Genomic DNA, 17,500 nt, shown 5'->3' with positions numbered 1-17,500 from the left:
GCAGCTGAAGTACTTCCACGCCCTCTCTGCGTTCTGGCACCTGGACACTTTGTCTTCGGCTGCTTATCACCAGCGAGCAGCCCGTGGTGCTTCGCTGACCTCCGCGGGTTTTGTCTGGGCTTCCCCTCGTTTAACTGCATCTGCCTATCGCCGTGGTACAACGGGAGCACTCCAGGCAGTGCTCCGTGAGGTACCGGCGGCGCTGCCGCCGACAACGCGCGGCGCGGGGCCCCCCGCTCTGACAGGGGCGCGCACGGACAAGGCGCGCCCCCCCCCCCCCCCCCCCCGCAGCCGCACCGCGCAGGGTGGTCAGAGCGGCCCCGCCCCTCGGCCGCCCGCCCTGTTGATTGGCCGGCCCGCCGGGCGGCGCAGCCAATGGGCGGCGCGGCGGCACGGCCGCTCGGGAGGCGCAGCGCGGCACCGCGCGGCGGGACCGGGCCCCGAGACCGGGGCCGGGGACCGGGGTTCGAGTCCGGGGCCGGGACCCGCGGACGGGACCCGGGGGCTGCGGCTGTCCCGGCCCGTGCCGGCCCCGGGCCGCCTCGCTCCCCGCAGGCTGTGCGTCTCGCAGCGCGCCCGCCTGCCATGGAGCTTTTTTTTTTTTTTTTTTTTGGTGCTGATTGAAATCATCTGTTTTCGGTTCTCTGACAAATTAATTGAACTTCCCTCTGACTCAGGGGCCTTCTGACTTTTGAAGCGGATTTTGTCTACATGCCGTCTCCCAGACGAACACAATTTAATTTGCCAGGCTTTAAATGAACTTTGCGTTTCCACAAAGCCAATGAAAGAAGTGTTTGTTCTGGTGGCAGCATGGCGCGGGGATGGAAGCTCACAAATGCCCATTTTCCTGCAGCTGATACCCCCCTCAGAAACGTGTTGGGTCCAGAGGTGCACGGTGCCACCAGTGGCGCAGGCCGTGAGCTCCGTAGCAAACAACCAGAGTTGCCGTGGGACCAAGCCGGGACAGTAACACAGCTGTGCCCGTTTGCTGTGTTGAGAAAATAACCATCGGTTAAGGACGTGTTCCAGTGCCATCTCCTTTCGTATGGATAAGCAGGAGCTGCCGAGTTCAGCTGGAATCCAAATTCCCCTCAATCCCCCCAAGTGCTGTGTCCGGGGTTATGACTCGGTACCCTTAAGGATACGGCTCGTTACACCATTCTCTTGGTCCATCCTGCAGGGCTCTTAAAACTCACCTTTCAAACACAGTGAGACAAATTCTGCTCTTAAGTACGTGAACGTTGCTGCCTGTGACCATACTCTGTATACCCAAGATTTGAAAAGTGGCTCAAAGCAGAGCTGTGACGGTAAAGACAGGGCTATGTCAGCCTGATGAAGGAGCACTGAAGACAGTGTTTATACCATGCTCAGATTAGTCTGTGCTTGTGCATTTTTGGTCATACCTGTTCATTTTCCCTATTTCGAAAAGGCACCAGAGTACGTAATTTATTCTGTGGGCTTCTGCTCTCGTTTGCAGAGGTAGATTTAAGCACATTCTCAAAGCTAAGCACATGCTGATATAGTTGATAAACTGGGAATGAAGAGAATCTGCTGTTTTTCTTGGCCCATCCGAGCATTTCTTCCATCCCCCCTCCCCATGCATTCTAAAATCTAAATGATTTGTAGACATTAATTAATTTATCTCTGCAACTCTGATGGGAAATAAGGGTGTTATTTTTGATCCTTCCCTTACCTAAAATGCAATTGATACCAAAAGAATTTTGTGAGGCTAATGGGAATCAAACCCAAAGTCTGCCCTGTGCCGTGTCCACGGCTCCAAGGGGCAGGGTCTCAACCAGCTCTGAGTGACTGCAGAATTTTTGTCATGGGCTAACCCTCATACCATCTCTAGTGCTTTGTCTTCTAACTAATTTACAGCTGCTACTTTGAAAAGTCAGGTCGAGAGCACTGAGTTAATTGAAAGTGTGTGTTCCCCTGAAGTGTTAGAAAAGAATTAAAACAAAGATATGAAAATCATAGCAATAGGTAGCTGAAATTTCAACACAAAACCTCAGACCCAAACATTCCCAAATGCCAGCAAAATATGTAAGTGAATCCAGACTCCTTCTTTATAATTTACCTCTTTATGTGAATTGGCCAAACTAACCCCCCAGTTCTGGGTGCGTCTTGAACCTTTCAGTCAACATCTTCAGTTTCATGGAGGTTTTCAATCTGATGACAAAGCTGAGCTTTGCAGCTTGCACCTATTTTTATTTTTTATTTCAAATTGTTGTTGTTCCTAGGACTGTCGCTTGGAAGAAATCACTCTTTGATTTCTCAGTGGAGCACAGTCAGTAAGAGCCTCAGCAAAGCTTTATTTAAGTACCAGAAACGAGTGAATTTAGAGCTGTTCAGTAACACACTTGCACAACCCGAGATCAGAGCACAACCACAGTTTTCAGGTCTGTATGTGCCCTCAGGAGTGCTGGTGCTCCCCAGAGAACAGAAAAAAATGGTAGGAAAATGTCTTAGTCAAATGACACATTTTAGGATGCTGAGTGGTTTGCAATCTGCTCGCGTAATAATGCTGATAATGATATTCAGTGTCTTTGCTTAAGCTTTTCTGTATTTATTATGCAAGCCTAAGAGGTCTGTCAAAAACGTAGCTAGAGATTGGACATGGAATCTGCAGCTGTTCAAACTTTTTACTATCCAGCCACAATAGTTACTAAGGCACATTGAAAACTGTCTGTTGTGAGTCTACTATTAACACTTCAGGGTTGTGAAGCAACATGAAAAACAGTCGCTGTTTCAGGCTTTTTCAGAAATGTCTTGGAGAAGGATGGCTACATTCAGCTGGACCACCCAATCCTCTCCAGCACTTGCATGTTTTGCAGTGCTGTGAAATAAAAGTGCACTAGATGCATGTAGTCCAGCTATGAATTTGCAGACTTGCCTCTATTCTGGCGAATGCCAGGTAAAGGGGATTTTGTGTCTTTTTAAATCAAAAACTCCCATTGACTTGAGAATTCTCCTTGCAACAACCCCGTATAGTTTACTTGAATAATAAAGAAACACCAAGTGTAAAGGAAAGGCCATCAAGTTGCTTTGCCATCAAGTTATGAGGTAATGATGAGGGGTCATTCTTGTGCCCTAGATGAAGGTCTCTGTAGCATGATCTGGAAGGTTTAAATGTGCATCTTTATAACATTTTAGGTCAATATCATGTTATAATGTGTTGATGTTGAGAACCATCTTTCAGTTTATGGCGAAAAGATAACTGACCTTTATTGTATGTTTATACAAATTATGGGTACATTTTGCAACTCTACAGCAATGGAACGTGCTGTGCAGTTCTCTTTTACCATACAATTATACTTTAGAGCACCAGCTTTTAATACAGTGAAAAGTGTAGGTATGCAATAAATGCACCTATAGACGCAAGATAGGACTCAGCTATAGTCTGTGAGTGTCAGCTCAAAACAGTACAGAACCTGAAGCAAATGGGATTTGACCTGCTTCCCCTGTTTATATTAGTTTGTGATGAAGGATATGTTTTCTCTTTTTCTTTTGGTAAGAAGACACAGACCACAGACCATAACAGTTGTGTCAGAATTTTGGCTCCAGCCTGGCTCCTATCAGTTCTTTTTGCTCATCCTTCCGTGATGCTAGGATCTACCTGAACTTGCCTCTCATTTTCCCCTTCCCCTGTAGTGGGAGGTAATTACGTTTGACGTGTCTCCCTGGCTGAGAGAGGAAGCAAAATTGTGAGATACTGTGCCAGGATCAACTTGCAGGCAGGGAGAAAAGAGAGAGGAGCAGGCTGGTGACCTGACTGCCTGCGCAATACTGCTGGGCGTGGGGAGCTGGGAAGGGAAGCCCGTGAAGCTGGCTTCAGGCTGTACGCTTCTTTGGGACAAAGCAGGGAGAGAAGTCAGTGCTGGGTGACTCTGGCGAAAGCACGAGAGCAGACATCTGGGAGTGGAGCCACGCCATCTGAAGTGCAACAAAAAAGTCCTTGATGATAACCAAGGCATTTTACAACAATAATTACTTTGAACTCTGAACCATCCTTCATAGTCTGCGCAGTTGTGAGGGAGTAAGGAATGAGACAGATTTTGTAACTATAAAATATAGTTTTTGTGTCATGCTTGTACAGGTTGTCGATGCAGAATTTGGTCCCATTTTATGACAGAGAACGTGGGATCAAGTATTAAGGTTATTTTGTTCCTTCTGTCAGCGTGTGCCTTTAGCTGTCCAAAAGACTAGAAGAAGAACAGCCTTCTTGGGCCAAATCTATTGTATTTTCTTTATCATCGTGGAAGAGTCCCCTCAACCTCAGTGCAATTGTTCATGATTGAAGCAAGTAGCCTTTGTCACTTGCAAAAAAAAAAAAAAAAGGAATTGAAAATACCTGTGATTATTTCTTATGACATAATCTGTAGGAAAACTTCGCATTTGTAAGCTAAGTTGAGCAGAGTGCTCTTAGGATGCGAGCAGATAATGAAGGAAACAAACTCAGGGAATCTTGTCTTGGCTTTTAAATTGAATTTCTCTTCATCTGTGCTCATACCCCATTTAATTCAGTTTGTTTGCAAATGGAGCTTGTTGAGGAAAGCAAAGCGTTGATTAGCAGCCAACACTCATTTAATAATGGAACAAAATTAGTTTTGCAGTGGAGAATTCACTTCAGGAAGAAACAGGAGTAACTTGTAAAGATTACATCAACCAAACAGGAAATGGAAACAGTCCCATGTGGTTTAGGTAGTTTTGATTGCGATGCCAAGGGTGTAAATTGCTGAACAGCTTTTCAGCAGCAGTGCTGGCTTGCGCTGTTGTTGGCTTTCCCCTTCCTCCTGACTGCTCCAAGGTGTCCACTCCTGCCTGAGCCTTCCCCTTCCATCTGCATCAAGCCCCTGAGCTGCCTCCCCCTGCCTTCAGGGCAGGCATGGCTGGGGGAGAATTGCTAGCAGCTGCTTGAGCTGCTTGTGCTGCTTAGTCGTTGCTGCCACCAGACACCGAGCACCGTCTGAGATTGCTGAAAAAATATTTGCAACGTGTATTTACAAACAATTGCTGGACAGAATTTATCTGCACAAAGAATATTAATATGCTGTATAATAAATAAGGGGAGTGCAACTAGGAGATGCATCTGCTTTTTTTTTTTTTTTTTTCTTGAATCTATTCTGATGGTGGATTATGTCAGTTAAACGTTTTAGGAAACAGAAGTCACTTCTCTATAGGAACTTAGCAGCAGTAGTCACAGCTAAACCACAGACGCTCCATGTTTGCATACAGGCTGATGCCAGCCTCGAGTGAATGAGTTTTAAAAGCAGCATCATGTAAATGTGTCTGAATAAAATAAAAGCAGATCGGAAGCAGTTCCTGAGACTGAAGTGAATGACCTTTCTTGCTGTTGTCGTTTCCAAATGTTTGGCAGACTCTCCTCTGACCACTATATTTCATTTCCATGCACCCCTGTACTTCCCAGTTCCGGCCAGGAGCAGAAGCAGAAGTAATAAAATACCACAAGAAAAGCTATTCTTGTGATATTTCCGGTCCTACTGGATGCAGCACCAACAGGAAATCTCATGAGAAAGACTGTTCCTTCGCAGTTTCCAGGCCCCCGCTGGAAACCCAGTGGCTTGGTTGAAGAAAACAGCAAAAAAAACTTTGGTGAATGAAAGTCCTTCTCCTGGCCTCATCTGACACCGTCCTCCCTACTAGCAAAGCACAAAAGCCTGGTGCTAAATGCTGATCACAGAGACGACAGCTCTCTACGGTCTGCTTGAACTAATCCAAACGTGTGATTCCATTGCAGCCCAGAGAAGCCATCATAACATATGCAATAAAAATCCACTCGCCTTGGGTGCATTCATGCGATTCTCATCTTTCCTTTCCTGCTATTGCCCCCACCCCTCGTTGCTTTTAGGTATTACATACTGTAGGCAGGATGGGCAAGGAGCTGTGCCTATTCCTTCTGTTTGCCTAAAATGTTAGGTTTCGGGCGATAATGCAGTCAGTTTGGGCACGTGCTTGAGGTTCGTCACACCGTTTCTAAGCCCGAGAAATACCATCCGGGGACCCATTCTCAGCCCGCAGACACCGAAAGGAACCTTTTCCATGGACTTGCAGGGCAGCCAGAGAGGCCCACAGTGAGGTGCAGAGCTTCAAACCTCCCTGAAATGCTTTGCAGAAGCTCTGCTGCTCAGCTTGCTGATGGACACACACGCTGTCGAAGATGATGACTCAGATGTAAACCCTTCCTGAAGTGTCGCTCTCAAGAATAAATGCCTTCCCTCTTGGTAACTTATACAATATTTCTGGCTCTCCAGCTGCAACGCCAGATTGCAATTGCAGTGTCACTCTGGCAGTTTAAAAACCTTGTCACAGTCATCTGCTTCAGCACCAAGCGTCTAGTCCGACTGACTGTGGGCCTCTGCCGGCCTTTGTTTCTCTCACATGCAGCCAGGATGCAGGTCTCTAATGAAGTTTGATACTCGGGACATTTGGAGATGGAATGTAACCACTTAAAACTGTTTGGTTTGTCACTTTTGGATTTGCTACATAAGGCTCGGTTAATACAAACAGGCCTGTTTATAATATTCATCAGACAGTGGAAGAAATTCCTCTGATGTCTGTATAATGCAGTGAGCAGACTCCTTGATTATTAACATACTGATTGTGTACTCTTATTTCAGATGTTAGCTCAGCATTGGGGAAAGAGAGCCGGGGGAATAAAAAATGTAAGACGCATGACATGCTTGGGATTTGTTCTGTGAAACTGGAAAAAATATTTACACAGTTAGATCGTGTTTTTATGTCATTCTTTCCTTTTATGTAATATTTGGAGAAGCCGCTGAATTTTCGGTTCTTACCCAAATCAAGCCACACCTCTGAGCACTGGAGCAAACATTGTAGGAGAGGGGATGGGCGCAACATGTCCCCATCCTTTCTTAATCCTTTCATTGATGTACTCATTAGTGCTGGCACAGTGATCATCTGATGCATTCTCATCCCTCCCCCAGCGCTCCCCTACGCTTGGCATTCACATCCGTGCTTAACTTGGAGCACGGCAGCGGGGACTCTCAAACATTTGCCTGGGTGCTTCCCTGGACTGCGCTCCTGTTTGTGGTTGCTGGATGCAGAACCTCGCACGCTTCGTGTAGTTAACCAGGTCTTCGTTGCCAGCCCTCAGTAAAAGCTGCAGAGTCAGGAGCCCTGCCTCGTTTGACTGTGCATGGAAATAGTCCCTCCAGCACAAGTCGCAGCGATCAACGTGCTTTGTATTCTCTGGCCAGAAATAACTCTGGTGGGTATCAGTTGCCGCATCCTGTCACCAGCTGCTCACCAGTTTACAATACTTTCATTTATTAATAAGGCATTTTTGATGCCTTAGTCACATAAAATACATCAGATACTTTTTGTATTACTCAGTGTTTTTATCCCTTGGGTATTATATCTTCTTATAATTTAGTGTTTGTTATTTTCGTGAAGGAACTTTCACTTTTGGTTAGTTTCAGAGCCCACCCTGGATGTCCCCTGGATGAGCTGAAGTACATTAGATATGACATTAACTAGCATTAATGTGGAAATTTAGAATCCAAATAGAACTTGTCCTGTTGCCCAACAATGAGTCATTGTCCTTTTTCTCTTTTTAGCCAACAGCAGATTCAGAAGCTGTGAGACAGTTTCCTGCAGATAAGAGATAAATCGAAGGGAAACCTGGCAAAAAGATGATGGTCAAGCTGCAAGATATCATTTCCTCCAAAGCCCCTCCATACTAATTAACCATTCCAAGCATATTTTCAACAGCATTTAGGGATTTCCTCATCAAAATAAACTTCCTCCCATGTTATCTTCGTTTTTGACATCCGGTGGTATAGTCTGATATAAGAATCAGGGTTAAAAATTCTTAATATTGGGTTGTGTGTGCGTACGCACAAGCGTGCACACACACACACACGATTGAAGCTTTGCCAGTATTACTTTGGAATTTTAATGCCTGCTCCAAAGTCCTCTGTAGTCAGCAAGAGATTTTCTGTTAACTTCAATAGTAGCAGGATCGAGCCTCTATCCTTCTGCATCCAGATTTTTTCATTTATGCCTTATGACTTGTTTATAACAAACTACAGATGGGCTTGAGTCATAAAGTTCGGAGTATTCGGTTTAGAGGTTTTGCTTTGGGCCCATCCCTTTAATGTACTGCTTATTCCAGACCTGCCTTTTAAAAGGAAAATATTGTCAGAATGAAAGTGTATGTGCAATAAACAAACTTCTCATTTCCTTCCCCTTAAGTTTTTTCCTCTTTCTGAAGCTGATTTCTTAACTGGACAATTAGTTTTAGGACTGCCATTGAATGCAAACTTGTCATACCTGATTTGCAATCTTTTCTGTTTCAAGTGCTATCAATTATTTTCTAACTAGATGCTCCTGTGGGATCAGCTGTCACTAAAAGCAAATTTGAACACAATGTGTTGCTTCCTATTTCCAAAAGAATCTGAAGATTGTCAAAGCTTGACAGGCAGCTCCAGTTTTAAGATGAAACAGATAAGTTGGGTTTCCCTGTTAGGCGCTTTTGAACACAAGTAGATAAAGGAAGTATTGTTTCTTAAGAGGGGATGCCATTTATAGTGCAAATTCACTCTTATTAAGAACAAACTGCAGTTGCTTTAAACACACAGTCAAATGCATTTGCACGGTGAGAGGTAATAAAATACCTATGAGTCTTTGCAAATATTTCTGTAAACCATGCTGCTCTTACAAATTTGGCTTTTTTTTTTTTTTAATGACAGGCTAAGTAATTACTTAAAAAGTCAGTATATGGTAGAACGTAGCTTGTGTAGATCAAATACATAAGGTGTTGATTTTGTAACCAAATTCACTGATAGTCAGCTAGAAGTTTAATTTACCTAACCCTGATTTTGAAGATGCACCGCATCTTAATTATTTATGTATTGTATTGGTATTGTTGTATTGGTATTATGTATTGGTAATTATTTATGTGTGTTACACATGAAGATCAAGCGTATGTTATTTTAGGCATAAATGACAAGTATTACAACTTTAAAGTCTAAAGTAGCAGTAACTTTTTTTTGTTCCATGCCACTTTTGTTTCAGGGTGGAACGGTGCTATTGAATTATTTGTGCAAAGACTTATGAGAGCATCTTTGAATGTGTACTTAAAAAAAAAAAAAAAGAACATTATTCTGGGAGATGGTACTAGGTTAATGGTCCTAAGGTCTGAAGTGTTCCAGGTGTCCGCAGGAGACACTTGCTGTCGTTATCGGAAACACCACCTACTTCAAGAAAGAGTAGTTCTTCCAGTCCTTTTCTGTTTGAAAAGTCAGCCTTCTTGGCTATTTGGTTGGCTACCATGTCTGTCAACAGATCTAGTGTCATTTGTTTGGCTGAGTCTGTTGCGTGACTTCACCCACTGTGGAAAGCGTAAAGAACTTCTCCTTTGCGTTGCAAGGCAAAAACCTTTATTGTTCAAGTAACTGATCAAATGCTCATTGACTTCAAGAATTACTCAGGTGCTAAAACTTCTGCTTTTGTTGTAAGTGTCTTGCTGAATGGAAGACTTGATAGGGTACATAGGAGGTCTTTTTGATGCATGTGTGAAACCTGACTGAGAGAGTAGTCTTTTCCTCCTCCCCCTAACATCTGAAACTGTCATAACAGGAAATATGAAAGGAAAATGTGATGACTTGAGGTTGTCATTTGCAGTCAGTGTGATATTTTAAACTCATATTTTGAAAATTTTTGATTAAGACCAACATCAAGGTAGAGAAAAATTCATTCAGAATCATTACTGTTGGGAGAACACAAAAAAAATGGTAAGTATTCTTAGACAGACAAGTATTGTACAACTTGAATAAAGCTGCCACCATGTTGATGGATTGTTTCCAGAGTGGATCAAAAGGAAGAATTTTGGCCATGAGGGCAGCTCATGTGATCTACCAAATGGAGAGAAGCGATGTTATTTCCACTTGCAAAATCATAGGGCTCCATTGCCACACTTTCACAATCACCAAATTAGAATCAGGTGTTAATTAGCACTTGTGTTTGGCAAGCTCAGTTTATTGAGAACATTTGCCTTGGTCAGACTTTTGATTATTTTGGCTCCGAAACCTGGTTTACATTGATTTAATCATTAGAATACCCTCTTCTAAGGCTTTCAAATGATGCAATTAAGTGCAAATACCACATCTCCTGCACAGCAACAAGGATCTGAACAGTTATGACAAATCCAGTAGACACAAATAGGTGTAATTTTTTTACCACTTAACAGGGTCTAATTTTGTAGCAGAGCAAGTATAAATTATTAAAATAATACATCAGTTGCTATCATTATCTGTTGTAATGTTTGCATATCTTTGTGCCATTTTAGGCATCTTTACTGAGTTTCCAAGTGAAAACACAGTGTTTATTGTTTAGGGACATGACAGACATATCCAGTTTGAAACTCCAGCCATTTACAAAAAAAATTATAGTGTTCTGATTTCATCCAGAAAGCAAATAGCGGCTGTGGTACACGTGTAATACAGACATGTCAGCATCTACAAGAATTACTCACCCATTCTTAAGACATCTACTCATACATGAGGTATTTAGATTATTTCCTTTTAAAATGAATAACATTTTTACTTATAAAAATAAGCATTTATATATTGTTCATTTTTACACTTCACTGTTGCTTTTGATTCTGACAGGAAGGGCTTTTGTAACCTTTTCCTTGAGTAAGTAGTACCCACTCCACAAGCATGGCCAGAGTTTCTAATAGACCTACTGGCAGTACTGTCCCACCAGAGTTAAGTGTCAGGATCCAGCACTCCGTATTTAATTATAATTTCATTCCCATATGACTGAGGAAAAACACCCTGAGGAAAGGAAGTAATCTCTCTAAGGAAGGCTAAATCTTTTTTCTTTTCTTTTCTTTTTCTTTTTTTTTTTCTTTTTTCCCCTTGCATAGCTTTACAATGGTGATTTTTATCAGATGAGTCATCTGCCTGGTTTTATGAATTGGTGCTCATGTTGTGGATCCATTAGGGGTTTGTACTTCTCTCCATGACAAACATGTTGGAGGGAGTAATGAGGAGGCAGCTGCTTAGATCAAGTGGCAATGTCTGTCCACTCCTAAGCCTGTAGCCAAAATCAACAGCGAGTCTTTACAGTTGATCTAGGGAATGCTGTTACAAAAATGGGATGTTTGCACTAACGACTTATTCAAATACATCTGGAGCATTTTTCCCTGAAGAAATGAAACTGATGTAATAACACAGCACAGTCTCCTTATTATGTAAATCATGAGGCAGAAAGCTGAGGACGTTATTTAAAGAAAACTGAAGAAAGCTGAAGATTTGCTCAAGTAATTTCCCGTTTTTACCCTATATGAGATCTTGCAGATGGCAGGAAGGAATAGAAAAAGAAGCAAGCCTTCTAGCTTCCAAATGTGAGACAATTCTCTTCTCACAGTGAGTATTTAAGCCACTGAAAACCTGGAGTTTTCTACGATAGAAGCATTTGAACACTTTTTGAGCAAGAAAACCAAGCCAGACTTTATCTACACATCCTCTATGTTGAAAGTCAAGGAATAATGTAGGATACCACTTGTGCTGTGACTCTGGAGGCATGAATTTTAAAAGTGCTTAAAGACACACTCTGGTTTTGAGCCCAGCAAATCTCTCTATCTTGAAAATATAAATTTCCTACTTTTTACTCTAACTGAAACTTGGATGCGGTGGGAAATTGGGAAGGAATGAACTGGAATGCTTTTTCTAACTTTTGACTGATTGTGCAGGGTTCATCTTTACTTCATCTAAAGTTTGTGGTCAAAGTTTTACCTTTTTTTATTCAAGTCATTTGGGATCGTGATGTATTTTTGGAAGATTTTTCTCTCACAGCTTGACTTTTCTATGCCATTCAAAATGTACCACCTAGATATAAATGTAAAGCTTTATGGGTAGCTGCCTGTGGATGAAGACAAGTGAACCTACATGCCATTCCCTCAGCTCTCAGCAATGCCAGGCCAATGTCCTATCACAAAAAAACTCGATACCTCAATAGCTTTATTTTTCTGGCACAACAGGATTTTCCTAAATAGATAAAGCATATCTATGCAAGAGACAACATTTCTGAGGGCGTGACTCAGACATTAAGTTCTCTTGGGAGTGCTGACTGTCGCACAGCTTGCCATCCTCTGCTCAATTGGCCCATCAAGGCCCATTCCTCATACATTTTATGTTTGGCAGAGGAAAAGATGCGGCAGGTATTAGTGCACTATCTGGAAGAGCTCAAATGCTTCAGAGATGATTGCATGTAAGGATTTACATAAATGAGAACAGAGAAGAATTACTTTAGTACTCTGAGGTTTACCAAGTACTGAGGTGGTGCAGACAACCCATTAAACTGCTCTACAACATTCGTTGCTACCTGAATTTGTAGGATATGTTCTAAGGCTTGTTATGTATGGCTCAGTATTGGTCAAGATGATGATGACCTTCACCAACTTCAATCTAGTTTGACTTTTCTTATGGGAGAACAAAATTTTGCACCTTAAAAATCTGCCTTTTTTCACTATTCTGATTTATTTTCATTCTTTCCTTATTTTTTTTTCCTTCTAATTTGCACTGTGGATCTCTTCTTTGAGGACCAGGAAATTTCAACGCATATGAGTAAACTGTTAATATGAAAGAAAGCTATAGCCAGAAATCAAAAATGTATAGTACAGAAGCAAGATTTTCCATTCTGCACTGAAAAATCCAAAGACTGCAGTTACCTCATCAAAGGCAGCAAATGGTCACGTACTCTCACTTTCACTGCCTTTGCCCTAGCAAAATGTTCAGGGCTCCAGCTGACAACCTCTGCTGAACCTTGCTGGGGCAGCAGAAGGGGTTACCAATGTCTACAAAAAGGCACAAGGAGCAAGACTGTGTCAGATCCTCTGTTACTGTGGCTTATGGTGCAGTGTTTTAAAACAAAATTGATGGCAGCTAAAGGGACGTGATGAGAACATCATGGTGAAACCCTCTAGCACAGAGCTGGAGCAGCTAGCTGGCAATGATAGCACCTTAAATCCAGCAAGATTCATCTGAAGACTAGGGCCTTCAGTTTCTATATTTTTTCCATTTTTAAGTATTTGCCTGCTCTATTTCTGGTTAAGTGGCATCTGCATTCCTAACAGCTGTAGGCTGCAGCGTGCATAGTATTTCACTGGTTTAAACACAGTTCAACCTAAAACACACAACAGCATTTTTAAAAGTTTACAGACATCTGTCTAAATACACAGAATAGAGGCTCAGGCATGACTGTAGGTGAAGGCTATGTGCGGTATGTGTGTTTTGCACCTTCTAATCCTACAACTTTCGTTTAGCAGAAAGAGACTAATTCTAGGACTACATGAAAAGTTTCTTCCTGGTTATGTCAAGGTTTACTTGCATAAATTCTTGTACTCAAAGACACCATCAGCTACAGATACATGATACTTCCTTCATAAATCTTATTGCTAGACTTTGCTATTAGGGTATTTTAATCTTTTCACTTCTGATGAGCCTGATCAACAGGGTCAGTGTTTCCATTTATGTAGATCTTTATTCTTGAATGTTTGTATGGATTGCAATTAAAGTGTAGGGCAAGGAGGCCTCTGTGGCATTCTGGTATACAGCAGGGGTTTTTTAGTTGTGTCTTGATTGTCTATAACGTAGACAAGGTTAGCAGCCTTAATGAAATAATGTTCTGCTGAAGACAGCAAAGTCCTACTTCCCATGGATTCAAAAGCCTTTCCTTGCCTCGATGGGATTTGGGTTCAAGCAAGAACTTATTATTTCTGAAATATGGAATGCATTTGCTCTTGGAACACATGTCCTTTTTATGCCCTCTGGTTCATGAGCTGGTTGCAAAGCTACGAATTTGCTATAAAATTCCTTTTAAGGTGCAATGCTGCTAGAAATTTGTAGAATAATAGAGGCCCTTTCATCCTTTGTATTTAAACATGCAATTTGCTTTAACGGGATCTGATCAACCATTAAAACCCACACTGTGTTTTATGTGTTTAACAAAAAACATACTTGCACAAGTAAAATGGACTGCATGCAAGCCTACAATATACCTATTTATGTTCAACATATAACAAGGTCTTGCAGAACTCCTTTTGTCCTGAGGGGTTTAACAGCTCTGTCCCAACACTGCTAGTGGAAGGTCAAGCCCTCTGGAAGGAGATCTGCAGCACAACACATTGCTAGCATAATGTGTTCGTTCCTTAGGGCGTTGGGTTGGCAGTCCCAGAGCGTGGGCTCAGCTTCTGCAAGAGGGATGCTCTGTCGCAGTGCTTAAGACAAAATATACCAGTGACCCATTCCAGTCATCTATCCAAGGATGCAGGCATTCTTCAACAGGAATGGTCTGGTTTTTTCAGAGGATGGCTAGTCAAGTGGTCAGTTCAAGGGGCCTCAGTCTTAGCTTAAATGCTTGGGTGCTGCTGGAGTATAAATCATATCCACAAGGGAAGTTTCAAAGTCCAGAAAGTTTTAAAGTCTGGGGGAGGACACTAGTTGCCTAGAAGATTTAGTGTGGGGTCTCTAATGTCGGATGTCTCTAATACTGCTACCGTGATACTCAGGAGACCTAAGTGTTCAAAGTTGCATCTGAAAGGCATGTAATAAAATTGAAGACTGACTTTTTCCTTTTTAAAATTGATTGATTAGCCATAGAAGTATAGGTTTTACCATTTTTTCAATGAAGAGGAATTTTTCATACAGTCCTGATTGTTCACATACATACGCAGAGCTTTGTTTTCTTGAAGGCAAGGAAGCAACAAGGAAGAATATTTATATACAGTTCAAAGGCCTTTTCACAAGCAGTACTTAGCTCAGAAGCCTATTTTCTTAGCTTTCCTCAATATCATTTATTTCCAGTGTTTCTTCTGGTTTTGTGGTGGGTTTTGTTGGTTTTTGTTTGGTTGTTTTGTTTGTTTGTTCATTTTTTCTGTCCTTAATTCTCAGTTGCTTTCTCTTGCTCTTTTTATTTATTTATTTTTTTCAAAAACACATAAAAACAATAACAACTCAATCTTCTCAGCTAACTGGTCCATTTTTATGGATTGGAGGCCCGATGGTTTCAACCATCAGGTCCTGTGAAGTTATTCGCAGAGTACTGGGAAGGCATCATAAACATAAGCTTTAGTGGCAAACCAATAAATTAATTGCATGAGAAATAAAGATACTACAAAGACATTTTCAGACTTTGAACCAAGAATTGGTAACTTACTTGATATCTTGTCCCCTCTTTTTGTGCAGGAAATTTGTTTTCCTCGCTGTCATTAATATTCTAGAATGAAAGCATTTAAAATATATTTTTATTGTGGAAATACAAGTATCCAAATAACAATTTTCATTTTGAAGATTCTTCTACGCAGTGCTCTTGTCATATTAGAGCTGAAGATTAAAATTAAAAAGAACTTGTCAAAACTAAGAGCTACATTTATATAATATTTCCATCCTTTTAAGTAATGGAAGTTGTTAACTAAAGATGTCATGTTTTCTTTCAAGGACAATCAGAGTTTAATTATTTTTCCTTTTTGAAATGATTTCTGACCATGAAAACCCAGTCCTTTCCTATCAGTTCAATGATATAGTGAGGACTGCAATGCAGTGAGTTATTATAATTTAAAAGATAATAGTTTAAAAAAAAAAAAAAAAACAAAGAAATCTCCTGGTTTTCACACATATAGGTATTTAATGCTAAGGATTACATCTGTACAACTAGTTTTAAGAGAATTTTTTACCGTGCATGGTTGTCATGATAAATAGCACATACCATATTTGCCTTCATGTTCTTTTTTCAAAGCCCAAATCTTTTGGCTGACCAAATGATCCTAAGACCTCTAAAATATTCTGTGATCTTTCTAATTGGATACACTGATCGCTGCTGGGAAACATATGTGATCAACTGCAGTCATCTGTGGAGCTGAAATAAAATGTGTAGTGTGTTTTTTTCAGGAAAACTTTATCAGTAACTTTACCTCCTTGCAAAACATAGACGTAATCCATAAATAAAAGAGTTGCCATTTGATGAGAAGGAGGAAATTCTATCTTACTCAATGACAGGGAAAGTGAAATGTGGTCACCCAGAGTTCCTGCAATTCAAAGCCAACTCATGCCCACTTTAATTATTATGATGTCTGTTCCTGTTCAACTTTAATAGGACTGCTTGTGCCAATAAAGGATCTCAATTGCAAGGGTCACGTTTGCTTTGTTTTTTTTTCATCCCTGGTTTAAAGTTAGGAAACCTGCACAAAGGACAAGGATCCTTTGAGGGAGCCCTCTGTTCATTTGATTCTGCCACCCCCAGGAGAAAGCAGCACAAATCCAGAGTGGGCAGTTTGGGTATCCCCCTGGATAGCAGCTGCGGGGGGAGGGAGAGGTAAACTGGTCTTGAGAAGGTGTGGGACTCAAAACCAAAGCAAAATCTGTTGTTGGAAAGGGCTGGATTGGTGTAAGACTGGATGGGAAAACACACCACGCAACCTGGGACGTAGAACACAGGAAACCGATGACACCAGATAGATCAGTCGAGGAGGTTACTGCAGCAATTAGTACAATTTCATGCATTTCATTACTCATAATTTTAGCTTTAATTTCACCACAGGTTTTTCAATGTCAGTGGAATATTGGAAAGCAAATATTTCACTTAACAAAGAAAGGTGGAATCGGGAACACAGATCTACAAAGGCATGGGGAGTACAATCATGGTTGAGTAACCTGATTGTTTATCTGCAGGATTGGTAAGGATGGAGGAATATTGGAGTGTTAAAGATGCTAATTATTTTGATTAGTGGAGTATTTGGTACTTTCGAGACGTTTAAAGAGTTTTGGTTTTGTTCAAAGCTCTAGATGGGTTAAGATAGTTTGAGGCTTTGGCAATCCGTGATGGAGTCACATTTGGGCCTTACCTCAGCTTTACATGTAAATTGCGAAGTTACCCACTCAAAAGCTGTCTTCTCTTTGGAAAACATTGTGTTTAAATCATCTGCTCTTTATCTTTGTACAGGGTGAAGTCTGTCTCCACATCAGCGGGTGACAGGCTATGCTGGTAATTCCTGTGGGGAGTCCACCTGGGATGCTGGCACTGGAACCTCTGCACTACCGCCCATTCCCAGGCAGGATTTCATCCCTTTAAGAGGACTGGCCGAGTTCCCACCTCTAGTGTTGTAGTCTGCTTGAAAACTCAGACATCAATAAAACCATTAAGGTAGGTGACATCTTCAGGCATTATTTACCTGTGAGGACTAAGGCCTGTCTTTCTTGTATGTGAAAGTCAGACTCCTGATGTCAGCATGTAGCTTTGGGAGCTGTGATAATAGCCAGAGACCTATAATGCTTGTGCTTTTATCTTGTTGCATTTTAGTACAAAGGTCTTGCCAATATCTAACATACAATGTTTCAGTATAAATTTATAATCATTTTTATTCACAGTAATATTGTCAATAATCAAACTGAAATCAAAAGACCAATAACGATTTGACTTTACTGTCATTCTTGCCCATTTCAAAGATCATTCA

The 17,500-nt window shown here is 41.4% G+C and overlaps 1 protein-coding gene across 1 annotated transcript in view; it reads left to right on the top strand.

Annotated features, from left to right (window-relative positions):
* LOC308196072 (uncharacterized protein) overlaps nt 1-17,500 on the top strand; it is a 341,236-nt gene that overhangs the window by 263,449 nt on the left and 60,287 nt on the right. Inside the window, exon 28 of the mRNA XM_080594553.1 lies at nt 16,990-17,190. The gene's annotated coding sequence lies outside the window, so the exon portion shown is untranslated. The remainder of the gene's footprint in view (nt 1-16,989; nt 17,191-17,500) is intronic.

Source organism: Anser brachyrhynchus (genome assembly GCF_964034855.1).
Source record: "Anser brachyrhynchus genome assembly, chromosome: 5".
Classification (NCBI taxonomy): Eukaryota; Metazoa; Chordata; class Aves; order Anseriformes; family Anatidae; genus Anser; species Anser brachyrhynchus.
Note: the sequence above shows the minus strand (reverse complement) of the source record. Positions and strands in the feature narration are given on the sequence as shown.